The following is a 15,932-nucleotide window of genomic DNA, read 5'->3' as shown; positions in this document are numbered from 1 at the left end:
TTCTAACAAACAAAAGATGGCGACTCCGCTGGGAACTAACTTCTCTGATGAAGAAGTGGTGGCGCAATCCGATGTCAATCTCGCTGGAACAACCATCAAAACTCTCGTCGTAGAGTTCGATCAAGCTAAGTACGAGGAAGCCCTCTCCTCCAGATTCCTTAGCCCTAAGGCTATGCGCAAGATCCGCAAATTCTCCAAAGAGACTAAAGCTCCAACTATTGCTCCTATGTCGAAGGAAGCCTTCTCCTTTAGCCAAGAGTGCTTGAATAGCCCCACCTCCGAAGGAGTGGGCTCAGCTTCTACCAAACTCGTCCACCGAATTGAAGGTTTTTCACCTGCGCCAAAGCGACGGGTATCAGGTTACAAAAGGCCCATCACGGTGACCAACTCCATCAATGCCGATGACATCGTTGCAAAAGCCTTAAAACATGCCAAGAAGAATTCCGCTCGATGAAGGAGAAGATCCCGATGATGGGCACAACTCTGAGAGAGGCGATCCTCCAATCAACGCGAGCTATGCATTTGTGAGCCTCAACACGAACTCTGTGTTTCTGATTTAGAACACAGAAATCGTGTTGACGAGCCCAAGTATGAGTCACGCATAATCAACTTAAAATGTAGCCCTCAAGGACATGTTTCGGAAACAAAACGCAGTCCTCCGGGACACGTTTTAACACCTAAACACAGTTCTCATGAATGTATTTAAATTTCAAAACGCAACTCTCAGGAGTGCGTTCCACAAACTGAATGTAACCCTTAGGAATGCGATTCAGAACCAAAACGTAGATTGCAAAACTGTATTTCACCAGCAAAATGCAAATTTTGATCTAGCATTAATCAAGCTAAACACGACCCTCATGTTCCTTCTTCGGAATGCGATACGATTCGTCGTGTTCAAAAAGATCAACGTGGATTCAAGATCCATGTTAAACAAGAACCAGTCCCACCCATTAACGGGCAAGGAGTTCTATCTCCGTCCTCACGCTTTGTGAGAGATTCATCCCAAATCTCCGACTTGCAGGGATTGCTGTCGAGAGGAAGACCTGTGCAACAAACAGCTCATTCATGGAGTCCTCTCGAAATGCCACTGTTGCGCATCTGTGCCTAGGCGATCACTGTTCGACCGATTGACGAGCATTGCTCGATCAAGCAAGCAATGACGTCATTACAAGAAGAAGACTTTAGAGACCGAGTATCCTGGAGTCACTATCAATGTGATCAGTAGAGGGAAGTCGTCAGTCCCTAGTTCTGATGAGTCAGAGACGGATCGTTCTCCAAGCGTTAGAGAAATCGTTAACGAGTTTGAAGGAATCTACCAACGCACTCGGATGCGAACATGAGCCATTCCTCCAGTTAACTATCAAAGATTAGCCAGAGGAACTAATTCCGATAATAAACACGCAGCCATTGCGTAGTCCCAATTATCAAGCTCTTTCGTTGGACATGAGAGCTTTGCCCACATGGCAGAAAATTCTGAAGATCTCTCAAAGAGGGTTGCTAAGCAAGGGGCCATGCTCCGAGCATAACAGGAAACCATCAATCAACTTCGTGATATGATGGCTCAGATCATTGCCAATAGAGCCAATTTCCAAAAAGCCGAGTCGCAACCTCGGTAGGAATCCTCCCAAAAAGAAGGATCGTCCACATTGAAGGCGAAACAAAAAGTGAACGAGACCTCTGATCAAGAAGCTCATCACATAGTCTCTTCATCTGAAGAAGAGAAAGAAGCCGAGAATGAGCAGAATCCTTAATCGGCTAAAATGAAAGAATTGGAAGCCCGCCTCAATGCTATTGCTAACAGAAGCGAGCTCTAAGATGATGAAGTTGCCAGGCCCTATCCTACCGAATGGGATGCAGCCTCTTATCCTCCAAAATTTGAAGTCCCGCGTTACAAATTTTTAACGGCACGTGATCGTCGAATCAACATATCTATCATTTTAAGTCACAGACTGGGAATGTGATATCAAACGACGCCATATTGGCTCGATTGTTCATTAGCACCCTCAAGGGAGTTGCCTTTGAATGGTTCATGAAACTGCTTATGGGATGTATCCAAAAGTGAGCGGATCTAGAGAGACTCTTCCTATCAAGATTCTTTAAAGAAGATACAGAAGTCTCCATTCATACCCTTCTCGTCACTAAGCAGAAGAAGAGGGAATCCGTCAAAGCCTTCGTCAAGAGGTTCCAAAGCATGACTCTCCGATGTTCGTTAGGTATGACACAGTCTACCTTAGTGAAGACCTATCGACACAACTTACAGACCGACCTTCTAGCACAAATGAGGGTTACAGAATATCGTTCCTGGAGACAACTAATCTCTCAAGGTGAACAGGCTCAAAAGATTATTGCCAGGATTAAAGTTGAAGAACAAAATAGGCATAATCAACCTGAGTAATGGGACCAAGCCTAATCTTCTCAGTCAGAAGGGGAAGATACTATGGCCACTGAAGCTAATCCTTTTCAGTATGATAGCGGGTCCAACAACTATCATGTTAATAGTTATCTCTGATAGTCAAAATCGTTAGATAGTTGCCCACTAGGTGATGTGCTATGTCTACCCTTTTTCCCCTGCACTTGTTCAAGACTGGGAGTTTGTTTATTTGTAGTTCATTAGATTATGAGTAATAAATTTTTTGAGTTGTCATATTCAATAGAATGCCTCTGTCAACCACAAAAACCGTCAAAACTATTAAGTTAATAATACATCTCTGATAGTCCATTTCCCCCAAATTCCCCCACCAATCCTCTTCAAGTAGGATGGCGGGTCCATCAAAACTATCACGTTAATGATCACCTCTGATAGTCAAATTTCTCCAAAATCCCCCACCAATCCTCTTTAGTAGGATGACGGGTCTACCAAAACTTTTACGTTAACAGTTACCTCTGATAGTCAAACTCGTCAGATAGTAGCCTACCGGGTGATGGGCCTCTTTTCTGACTTAATGGATAGTGGCCCACAAGGCGATATGCCATGTCTACCCCTCTTTTTCTTTTTCTGCTAAGTCTTAATCAAGACTGGGGTTGGTTACTTGGAATCCACTGGATTAAGAGTAATAAATCTTTCACATCGTCGAGTTAACATTATACTTCTGACGATCATCACTACCACAGAGTATGAATTCAGTTTGCATCACTCCTAATTTGTCTCGTTAATAATACACCTCTGACAATCAACTTATCAATTCTCTTCAATAGGATGATAGGTCCTCAAAATTGCTCAAATCGCAATCTTCCCCAGCAAGACGCTAAGTCTTCAAAATCTTATTCAAATCACAAGTACAAATTCCTGTCACGTTAATATCATACCTCTGACAATCCACTTATCAATCCTCGTCAATAGGATGATAAGTCAAAAAAGTTGCTCCAATCGTAACACATTTCTGTCACGTTAACATCATTCCTCTGACAATCCACTTATCAATCCTCATCAATACGATAATAAGTCCACAAAGTTGCTCCAATCGTAACACAACCCCGTCAAGTTAACATTACACCTCTGACGACATAATCCACTTATTGACTCTCTTCAATAGAGCGATAGGTCCACAAACCCGTCAAGTTAACATCACACCTCTGACGACACAATCAACTTATCGACTCTCTTTAATAGAGCGATAGGTCCATAAACCCGTCAAATTAACATCACACCTCTGACAACCAACCAAACTTATCGACTCTCTTCAATAGAGTGATAGTCTCATCAAATACTATTAGGTTAACATCACACCTCTAACAGTCAAACCCCCCCCCCCCCCCTGAACTTGTTCCCAACAAACTTGTTAATCTTTTTTTGGACAAGAATAGCAAGTTTTTATTATAAAATCCCCAGTGGATTAAAGATTTTCTAGAATTATCCTAGTAAAAACTAAGAAAATTTCTGAATTTTACTCTAAGAGAAAATTCATGTCAAGTTAATACTACACCTCTAGTACTTCCAACTTTTTTTCAGTGTTTCAAGTGAAAATATAACACAGAAAGAAACAATGACAAAAGTCTACATATTCATCATCGTAGCATAAAAAAATCTATGCCTTTTACGCATGGGGAACTTTATCTTGACTCCTAAACGGAGATAAGTCTACGCCTAACACGCATTACCGGTTAATCTTTCGCTGTGAAAAAGATACCAGGATTCATGCCTGGGGGAATTTATCTCGACCCCTAAATAGAGATAAGCATGCATCTAACACATGCCGATGGGTGGTTCATTCCCGCAAAAATAACCAAGTCTACGTATTCAATATTGTAGCACCAAAAATCTATGTCTTTCATGCATGTGAGACTTTATCTTGATCCCTAATTAGATATTAGTCTACGCCTAACACGCGTTTTCGGTTAGTCTTTTACCACAAAAAAGGAGTCAGAATCCATGTTTGGGGGACTTTATCTCGATCCCTAATTAGAGATAAGCTTACACCTAACACGCGTTGCCGGTTAGTCTTTTCCTGTGAAAACGACAAAGTCTATGTATTTAAAATCATAGCACTAAGTCTAAGAGAGTTTATTCTTTTAGCACAACGTTACATGTGAAACGGACTTAGATAATCCACATGCTAGCCAACTCAAACGGTAGTTGGTAAAGGCTTATCAAATCTGTTAATGGCTAAGGGTTTGCCAAAAATCCTATGAATATTTGCGGTCTCATCAGCTGAATGGATGTAAGCCGTGACGTGATGTTTGAGAGCTTCTGCTCATGAGTAGTTTGTACCATCGCTACAGTTTCTGTTTGAAGCTCATCCTCACACAGGTCTTGTGTGACAAATCTCTTCAACCAAGATGCTTACGAAGCGGGTGCAGAGAACAACTTCTTTATGACAAGAAATCAACAGCTCCAAGATCAAAGTTGAGATCCAAAGTATTTCAAAAATTCATCCCAGTCAACCGTGAACTTTCAAAAACTTTAGAGGGGGTTCTGTAGGCTGTCTAAAAATTACTGTAGATAGCTTATCCCCATCAAACACTGATGATGGAAGTTATAATTTGACGGCTTCCAGAAGACTACAATTTGAAGACTTTCATGTAGATCTATGAAGGTTATAATCTGACGACCTTCATAACAACCGATGAAAGCTCTATTCAATAGCCTTCACAATCAACATCGAGAGTGACAATCTGACAACTCTCATATTTTTAAGGAGCTAAGATGAAGGTTACAAGGTGACGATCTTTGCAATGCTCTAGCAAAAGAGAGTACAAATTGATGGTCTCTTCAAATCAAAACACAAATATCTCTCAAACCGTAAGGTATTTGGCAAAATAGACGGAGCAAACCAAACCCCATGGGGTCGGTTTGGTCAGCTCCGTCTCATCAAGATAGCCGATTTATATATATAATTCATCCAATTCTGACTTACAGTTTGAAAGTTATGACCTGTTCTTCGAAGCAAATTATGTTCTGAAGTCCGTCTGCAAGACTGAACTTCGTCTGAACATGGGACTTAGCCTGAAGCTCGCCAAGCCCGCCTGAGGCTCACCTTTACACCCAAGATTCAAAATGCAGAGGTCATGCCCGCGTTTCAAGTTCAAACCGCAAGGTTCATCCCCAGTGTTCATGTTCAAAACACAGTGTTCATCCCCAGCGTTCCAGTTGAAAACGCAGAGGTCATTCCCGCATTTTAAGTTCAAAATGCAGGGTTCATACCTAGCATGCAAGTCCAAATGCAGAGTTCATGACTGGGTTCCAGACTCAAAATGCAGAGTTCGTGGACTCAAAACGTAGAGTTCATGCAGAGCCCAATCTGTGTCATAGGTCCAGAACACAGAGTTCATTTCTGCGTCTCAGATTCATAACGTTATGCGAACACTATGTTTTTAGCCTTAAGCGCATGCTCAACTCTACGTTTCAAGTCTAAAACACAGAGTTCGGACCTGGAACGCCAGTTTCGGTATTTGACTTGTTCAAACACGAGTTGAACGGTTCTAAAAACCGTTTTCTCCCCAAGATTTGAGGGGATCACCTCCCTATCATGGGGAGATTTATGGGGGGTGGTTATACCCTATTAAACCCTCATTAAGGAGAGATTTAAGGGGGGGTTATACCCCTAATTCCCCTATAAATAGCGGGAAACTCAACTGAGTTCTGGCCTTGGGGTTTTTGGCAGAAAAATAGATATTTGGCTGGCTTTTGGGGAATTGCTGGAGCTTTGGAGATCGAAAACAAGAGCTTTCTTCATCCTTGGCTTACAAACTGATTTCGGTTACATCAACTCTTTCATAGAGTTTTAAACTCGTTCAGAGTTATCAAATCATCAAGAGTTCTTTAAAACTTACCACACAAGTTCTCCACAGCATCAAATCGTAAGGAGAAGACCACATTCTAGTGAAACAAGACGTTCGGATCGTCAACGAGAAGCAAACTCGACGCGATCATTCGAGGGAGGCATCTTATCGTCACCATGAAGAACCCAGTTTTAAACAAAGAGGAGGATTTGCATCAATTCTCTTCTCTTTTATAATCAGAAAATCAAAATTGTAATTGAGATTGAGAGAGTTGTAAACATTTTTTTTCTAAGCAGTTGGAGAGAATAAAAATCAAATAGAATTCTTTCATTTTCTTATTGCAAATTTTCCAACAAACAACTAGTAATGTCAAAACGTTTATATGTTTTATCCACAAAGGTCAAAAGAATTATGCTTATGACAAAACAAATGAATATAAATAATATTATTTTTGACAAGAAGAACAATCATGCCAAGTTCTTGGAGCTTGTTTTAACCAATATAGAAATATTTTGCACCTGGTAAATATGATATGAAATAATACCAATGAAAGATCAATAAATCCGGAGGGTTGCTCAAACATAAACATCTTTTTTTTTTAAAAATCATTTTGAAAGGCATTTCTTACATGCATTTGAAATAGTTTGATAACTTTAAAACTTGCGAAAGCTAAAATCATACAAGAATTTTATTCTATCCTTACAACTATTGCAAAAGATTTGTCACAATCAATGTTCTCAAAGTTAAAACCAACAAGTAATCATAATATGAATATATATATATATATATTAATAATGTTTGATCAAGATAAACAAACATTTTGGTAAAATTTAATCAATATACATTTTTCAAAAATAAGTTTTGCAAACATATTTTTTCAAAAAAATAAAAAAATAAAACCAAGAAAATGCTAAAAACATGTTTTAAATTTTAAACTTGTTTTGGTACTGTTGATACTCAATATCAAACAACCAATTAATCCAGAAGATGATGGTTGCGGGGTGATGGAGAATGAAGGAGGTTCCGCTCTCTTCTTTGACTTTATGACTGGTTCTTGAACTAGGATATCTGGATCCGCTGCAAAGACCAGAAGAACAAACCCGTAAGAGGGCGGGGATTAGTTCCCCCGTGGTACCTCCGACGGTTAAGTCAGCTGATGAACTTAAGCTTGAGCGGAGTTTTTTACTATATGTTCTTATGCTATGTGCATTAGAGATGATCATCTCTCAGGTTTAGATCAGGAGAAAGATTTAAATTGCTCCGAGAGTTTTTTGTTAGGTTAGATTGGATTAGATTCTACCTTATTCTGATGGTGAACAACCTCCATATATAGAATGAATGTCCATGGCAGACTGGTTATTTCGGCCATACAGAATGGCAGTGATAAAGTGTGAGCTGGAAGGTGAGTCATCTTTCGCTCTACAGGTGTCGGCTGACGACTGAACATGAAGTTATCTCAGCATGGGAGATGGTGTCTCCGTGATGTCCAGGAAGTGACTTGTGAGTGTGCCAGAAGTCACGTAGGCATACTAAGTCGTCCGTCGCTTTATAGATGTCGGCTGGCGACTAGAGGGGGAGTCACTTCATTATGGGAGAGAGTGTCTACATATTTTCTGGGAAGTGATTGAATTGACAAGTTATGGAGAACTGTCAGGCCAAAATCTGGATAAGGCTTGTCCAAAGTGGACTGAGGCATCAACATTTGCTCTTGGGGAGAGGCTTGAGGCCGAGGTCAAGTCCTCAATTTAGTTGACAGCAGGGAATTCCTTCCAGTCGTTTCTGAGAAATGCACAGTGAGCGATCAAGTGCCCTAAATAGGGTTGTATCCGATGATAGAGTCGACCAACACTGCCTTTCGTGTTGACTCAGGAATGTCGGCATGTTTGACTGGTTGGAATGTCGTCTTGCCCTAGCTAAGAACCATCTTTCGAGTCGATATAAAGATGTCGACTCGTCTGGGAGGTCAGGATCTCTCGTGTTGACTCATATCGCCTTTCATGTCGACACCAGAGTGTCGACTTGATGAGTTGGCAGAGCCGAGGACTCTATGATTGTGCCTTGGATTTATTCCTGATAAGGTACCAAGGGATTGAAATTCGACTGAGGAGTCAAATGCCTAGAACTCTTGAGAGTTGACTAGGGCTCTCTTTCCCCTGAGGCCGAAAGAAAACTGTGGGAGTCGACCAAAGGGTTGGGTTTGTTTCACTAGGATTCTTATTGCATTATTTTGCAAATATTGTATCTTGAGTGAGTGAATACCATAACAGGTACCCAAATACTCTTGGTACCGAAGAGTTTAGGGACATGACCCCTATCATTAAAGCTCAATGCCCCTAGGTTATGATCCCATTTGGGCGCATATAGTGCACGTGTCCAGTCATAGTAATATTCACGCAAATGACCCATTTTATTGCAATAAGTGCAATAAAATGAATGTATTTATTTTTGTTGACCGTGTGAAGGTGCACGATGAACATTTGCAAACAAAGATAGTCTTTTTAAATCATTCTGCAATTGTGAAACATTTTTAAGCAAAGTTTGTCTTTTTAAAATATTTTGCGATTTAGAAACTTTTCGCAAATCAAAACAATATTTTGTTAAATGACCAACTCTTCTACAAAAGTCATATTTATACACATTAACATGCTTATGATGAATATTGTATGCATGTGCATGTGTATGTGTATATGATGAGGAAACTTGATGGGATGCACAATGAGTAATAATATTAGCATCAGTGGTTTGTCGTGCATCATAGCAAAATTTAGCAATATGGTCTTTACTGCCGCAAATAGAACACTTATAAATTTTGTCATACATGTGTGCATAGTGAGTGTTTGATTTGGAAGAATTTACACGTGACTTTACACATAAGTTCATAAGTTTCTTATTGTTATCAATGCATTTATTTAGGGTTGAATCTAAAGAAGATATGCGGTTTTTCATATGATCCAACTCATCATTAGGTACATTTGCATTGAAATTAGAAGTAGAGCAAATATGACCATTTTTAAAAGACTTTAGTTCATCTCTAATAAACTTTATAAAAGATATAAAGTGATATAAACAAGTCTTTTAATCCGTAAACACGTATTGTGCAAATAAACATGATTTTATTGATTTAAAATTGTTAAAACTTAATTTTGTTGAAATCATTTCAAGTACATACAAACATAAAACAAATATGTGTGTACATATAATTATATCCATTTGTTTCATATTTATATGGCTAAACTTGAAGGCAATGAAAACAATGCGTTTGTATAATTTGAGCTCCAAGTATAAACACACAAAGTATAAACTTAAACTACAAAACTATTTACCCAACCTATAGGTCTTCAATGTAGCTCGACTTGGTTGCGGATGAAGCAATATTGGATCTTGATTTGAATTGCATATAGCTTCATTCCGATATCCGCCAACCTCCTTTGAATGTTATCGTTAAGCTCAATTCCAACCAACCACCAACGTATATGATCGTGTAGGCGCAAGTTTCCATTCAACCTCCAACAGAGGATCCTTGTGTAGAATACCTAACAAGCAACTACAAACACTCGACAAACGTTATAAGGAAATGTTTGTTAATCATCAAAACTAGATTAGATAGTAGGCTCATAAACATGAAACCTAAAAAATGTCACTATCAATCCCACTAAGTGGGATGCCATATTTACCTCACCTTACGAAAGCGACGTCCTCGTCGCGACATGACAACTGGCACATCTCAGTATCGCCGCCAAGCTATGTGGACTCTAGAAGTAGCTCCTACGGATTCTAGAGGTGGCTCCCACCACACTCACACGGTGTAGCTAGCACTTAGTCCGTATAGCACTTAGCTCCACACTTCCGGCTGACAAACTGCTCTGATACCATTTGTCACACCCCGGGCCCACGGGCCCTGTTGGTACATACCAACCGTGGACTCATCGAGTGTAACACACTGTTTGGCTCATCGAGTGTAACACACTGTTTGGCTCAAAATACTGTCAAAATCGACTAGCCAATGTTACACTTGAGTCTTTAGGTTTCACTCTATAAATTGTCCACTCTCCCACCGATGTGGGACTAAATTTTTGGAAAATGTCACTATCAATCCTACTAAGTGGGATTTCACAGGGGGGTTTGTTCCTGATATTTTCAAAGTTAAAGGAGATTATTTGGTAATCGTTTAAAATTAAAGGGGGTTTTCTGAAAACACTAGCTAGTATTTATCAACAGAGAAATCTAAACTCTGAATTAAAGTTTTTCTATTATGTTAATTCTACTTTAGAGTGAACAATCTGAATTCTAGTATCAGGTGGCTTTCAGTTTTTTGTGATTGTTGTTCCAACGTGAACTGATTGGATACTGGAATTCTTAAACATTGTTAGTTCGAAGGTTTCACTCTAGGCCCCGTTTTAATGCATGTTTCAGCAAGAAGCAGCGTAGTAGCTAGCTGAAATCATTTGATCCTCCGTTTCAAAATTCTGAAAACACTTCCCAAATTGCTTATCACGTTTTCTTAGAAGAAGGGAGGATTATCGAAGTTACTGTAATGGTGACAAACTGCTATCTTGATACTCTTCTGAGCCTTTCAGAGAAACCATATACATGATTCACTAAATTTATAATTTTAATGTCTTTTTAAAAAATAAGTGTTAAACTCTTTTAGCGACATTATTGCTAGTGAAATAAAACAATATTAATGGGGTGTTTGGTAGCTTGCAACTATAGTCGAAATGCAAATGTCACTTACATGTAACTGAGACGTCGTAGTTGTTCTCGCATTCAATAAATGATTTTTTGACCAAAAGTTGCATTCAAGTACAGTTGTAACTATATGGTTCAATTTTTATAGTTTACAACTTGTAGTTGAAACTATTGGTTCTCCTGGTAACTTTACTCGTATGCAACTTTTTTTAACTTTTAATAAATTGATAAAATTACAAATTCATTTACACTTTCAAAATATTTTTTTTAAAAATATACTGTTTTAAGTATTAAAAATTATTTTTAATTTTCATTTTTAATTTTTTATATTCATGGAAAATAGTAATTTCCAATATTTCTTCAGTCAAAAATCATTTTCTAAATAATATTTTATGTTAAACAATAACTTTCATAAAATAGATTTTTTCAAAAGTATAATATTTTTCAAGAAAATAAATATTTTTTAAAAATAATATTTTTTGAAAAACATTATTCAATTTTTTTTCAAGAAATAATATATTCAAGAAGATAATAGTTTTCAAGAGCAACATTTTCAAAAAACTATAGTTCTTAAAAAAACATTTAAAACATATTTTTTAGGAATATATTTTATAATAACATTATTTTTTAGAAAATGGGATTTTTAGAAAAAAATCATAATGCATTTTTTACAAATTTATCACAAGTCTTTAATGAATTTCTTAGATTTTTGAAATATTGAATAATAATTTTAATTTTTTGTAAGGGTTAGTTGCAACTAAAGTTGCAAGTGTGACTTACGATCATTTTAGATGTAAGTCTATTTTGTAATTAGGAGGTGTTTTGCAGCTGTGGTTGTAATTGCAACAGTGACTTGCAATGATATGAACACCAGTAACCTAATAAATTTGACACAATTGCATGAAACTATAGTTGTAACCGCTCTAACTACTAAAAATAACTGTTTGGTAATTATAAATTATGAGTTGTTTACAAAAGAAGCAATGTGTGTGGTAAAATTGTGCTTAAAGATTATTACAAATGAAAATGACAAACATAAACATAACTTTAGCTAATACGGTCAAGTTGGTAATTTTTCTTACGTCTTTACCCCCAAGGGCTAGGTATCGTATACGCCCCAAAATAAAGAAAAATAAAGAGCTTTAAGTACTAAAAGAAAAGTACTTATACCTAACAAAATTAAAAATAAATATTATAGTTTTAGAGCAAATAACGATAAGAACATCAAAAACTAAATGGTGCATTTAGTATAAAAACTACAAAAGACAAAAGTTGATTTTAAAACCATCTTCAGATTACTTCTAAAAACACCCCTTTAAAAAAAGTATGATCAGTTTCAATAAGCATGTAAAATAAGTTTGAGGATTGCTAGCAGGCCCATCACAACTCGCCCTCATGAACCGCCCATAGCCCCTTTTTTTACCCAACTTAATCAATACTTTGGTGAATCTTTCACATTATTGTTAATAGGCATGACCAATATTACAATCATGCCCCTAATGTAGGTTTTTTTTTTGATCAATGAAAAAATGTATTCATTATACCAAGTATGAAAAATTTAATAGTACATCAGTGTCACTCTTTGACATCAAGAAGTCTGGTAGTAAAACCCAGACTTAACAAACTATAAGCTCTCTATATAGTCCCTAACATGATTTGGGATGTTATCATTCAAAATTTTTGCATAAATTGTAATCTTCACTACACGAAAAAGCTTATCAGGGTCTCTAGCTTTGTGCTGAAATATTCTGAGGTTCCTCTCCTGCCATATTAGATAGACAGCTGCCGACAAAGCCAACCTCTTCAATTTTTCTTAAATCCAATCCCTTTTAGATTACCATACCATGCTGTTAATTGATTCCACTTGCAAGTTTTCCATCTATAGCCAAGCCAATCCATGATCTTATTCCAAACAGTTGCAGAGTATCGGCATTCAAAATAGAGGTGCTCACAGGTTTCCATCTGATTGGAGCATAGAACACACTGGCTGGTACTTAATAATCTCATTCTACACAGTCTATTCTGTGTTAACAGCCTGGAAAGAGAGGCTAACCACAATATGAAGGAGTGCTTAGGATAATGCCATCCTCCCCAAATAGTTTCAGACAGTATAGTAGGAGGAGCTTGCTGACTTATCTTCCTGTAGACTGAAGAAATACTGACTGAACCATTGACACAACATCCAGCAACAACATTTAGAAGATTATCAACATTTCCAAATTTTCCTATCAACAAACCCCTCACTCTTAGTAATTGCTTCCACATCCATGAATCATTATCTTTTAATTGAACTTGCCAAATGTTATTTTGCCTTAGGTAGTTTCCATGCACCCATTTGATCCAAAGTATGTCTTTTTTGAGATGAATCAACCATAGGAGTTTAGCAGCAGAAGCATAATTCCATACCTTTGCGGAAAAAACTCCAAGTCCTCCATGCTCCAAATCCTGGCAGATAGAAGACCAAGATACCAAGTGAATTTTATGCCCCCATAGGAATTCAGCACACATACTATCAATTTTCTCAAGCACTTTGATTGGCAAAATGTAATTGCTTGTCCAGAAAATCTGAATTCCAAGTATAACTGACTTTATCAATTGCAATCTGCCTGCATAGGACAGAGTTCTTCTATTTTGCCAGTTTTGAAACTGTTCTGATATTTTATTTATTAGTGGAGAACAATCCAGCCATGAGAGCCTCTTTGAGATAAGAGGAACACCCAAATATCTTATAGGGAGAACACCTTCTGGGAAGTTGAGATAGGAACTTATCTGAGCTTTCAAATCATCATCAATACCACTCATATATAATGAGCATTTGGCAGAGTTTGGTTCCAGACCAGAGACTTGGCTGAATTCCTTAAGACAGTCATTTAATCTTGAAACTGAGTTCATGTCAGCTTTGCAAAATAATAGGAGGTCATCTGCAAATAGTAGATGAGTAATCTTCATTCTTGAGCATTTGGGATGAAATCTAAATAACCTGTCTTCTTTAAGAAAGTCCAGCCTCCTTGATAGATACTCCATTCCAATTACAAACAGGTAGGGAGATAATGAATCTCCTTGTCTAAGTCCTCTTGCACCTTGGAAATATCCATGTAGTGTACCATTGATTGATAATGAGTACTTGGGAGTTGAGATGCATTCCATGATCCATTTAATTACAGTTCAGGAAATCCCAGTCCTGTTAACATGTGTCTTATGAACTCCCAATTAATGGTGTCAAATGCCTTTCTTAAGTCAATATTTAGAATGGCTCTTGGAGAAGTGCTTTTCCTGTTATAGTGCTTGATGAGCTCATTGTTTGCGTCAAAAGTTGACTTTGTCATGGAATTCATTATATCTTCGGTCGATTACAACAAATTCAAAGAAATAGTCTTTTTATAAGACCTCTTTTACACAACAAAATGAAAATTACAACTCTTGAAAAACAAACGCAGGATCGTTGTTTGGATCACTGCTTGCGTGGGATCTTTGCCTGTGCCGGGAGCGCTTTGACCCGTGGACCACCAAATCACAGATTCTGATTGAATCGATGAGGGGTTTAATGATTCTTCCTTCGTTTATCGAAGTAAGAATTTGAAGCGAATATCTTATCGATGTAAGATGTTCACTCTTCTAAAGATCAAGTCAGAGCTTAGATCTCTAGGAATCGCCAGAAGCTTCTTGAGAATGTTTGTGAAGAAGGAAGACTCTCTTTCTTGCTCTAATTCACCAAAACTCAAGGCTCTCTGCTCTAATCTGCTCTGGAAATGCTCAGCCCCTATCAATGATGGCTATAGGGGGGTATTTATAGCCTCCTTAGACGATAACTGAAGAAATAACCGATCAACAACTGCCTCTTTAGGCGCGGCAGTTGATGCTGTCGCGGCTAAAGGGCGCGACAGTCGACACTGCCGCGGCTAAAGGGGCAGTTACACCCACGATCATACGTGTTTGAAATTATTCTCCCACGACCTTTAACCATCTTTTTCGTGGTTTAACTGCCTGTCCACGTCAGCACACGTTCTATTTCTAATATGTCGCTACGTGGGCCTTAAAACTCATCGTATAACTGCCTTGTAACCGCCACAGCACTCCTCTATAATAGCCGCGGCACCCTAAGCTGTCGCGCCTAAGCCGCGGCACCTTAAGCTGTCGCGCCAAAACCGCGGCGTCCTAGGCTGTCGCGCCTTAGCCGCGGCATCATGTCCTGCCGTGCCCACACGCTGTAGTTTGCATTGTTCTGTGAATTCACATTGTTTTGTGTTGATTCATAGATCCTTTTGCTTCCTTTGGGCTTGTATGATCTCCCATGACTTAGATACTGATGTTTATCATATTCTCTTTGTCTTGAGTGGTATTTGGATGTCTGTAAGTATTTTTTAACGTCTACAGATACCCCCTCCAAAGTATCACAGACTCATCATTTTGAAGAGGAGTCTGGGACACTTTGGATATGATAAGTTTTCCTTGCAATTTCTTCAGTACTTTGTTGAGGAAGTTGCGTAACATATTCTATGGATGGCTTCAATCCTTGACTTCTTCATCTTTTAGCTTATTCAGTGCTTTGTAGAATAGCTAAAATCCCTCCGGTGCTGCGTTTATCACGTGGCCGTTGTCGAAGTCTTGAATTTGAACTGCCGTCGAAGAATGGAGAAATAGTTTATACTCATATGCTCCATTGAAGTGTTCGGGAAATAGTTTAACCTCATATACCCGTTAGGAGGTAATCAGGTTATTCTTAAAAATATTTTGAGTAATATTCTCCAGAAACTTTCTGTTGAGATTAGGGAAATAGTTTAGACTCGTATACCTATTGGAGTATTCTGGTCTCTTATTTGTTGGTAGAGATGAACCCGATGATGGAGAGGAAGAATTTTATATTCTATCTCCTAGTCTCTTTTTTGTTGGTAGAGATAAACCCGAAATTAGAGAGGAATAATTTTATATTCTATCTCCTGGTCTCTTGTTTGTTGGTAGAGATAAACCCGAAATTGGAGAGATTAGAACTAACACTGTGCAGATTAGAACTAACACTCTACAGA

The sequence above is a fragment of the Asparagus officinalis genome, chromosome 3, assembly GCF_001876935.1.
Source record: "Asparagus officinalis chromosome 3, Aspof.V1, whole genome shotgun sequence".
In the NCBI taxonomy this organism is placed as follows: domain Eukaryota; kingdom Viridiplantae; phylum Streptophyta; class Magnoliopsida; order Asparagales; family Asparagaceae; genus Asparagus; species Asparagus officinalis.
The sequence above is the reverse complement of the archived record's forward strand: the minus strand, read 5'-3'. Positions refer to the sequence as shown.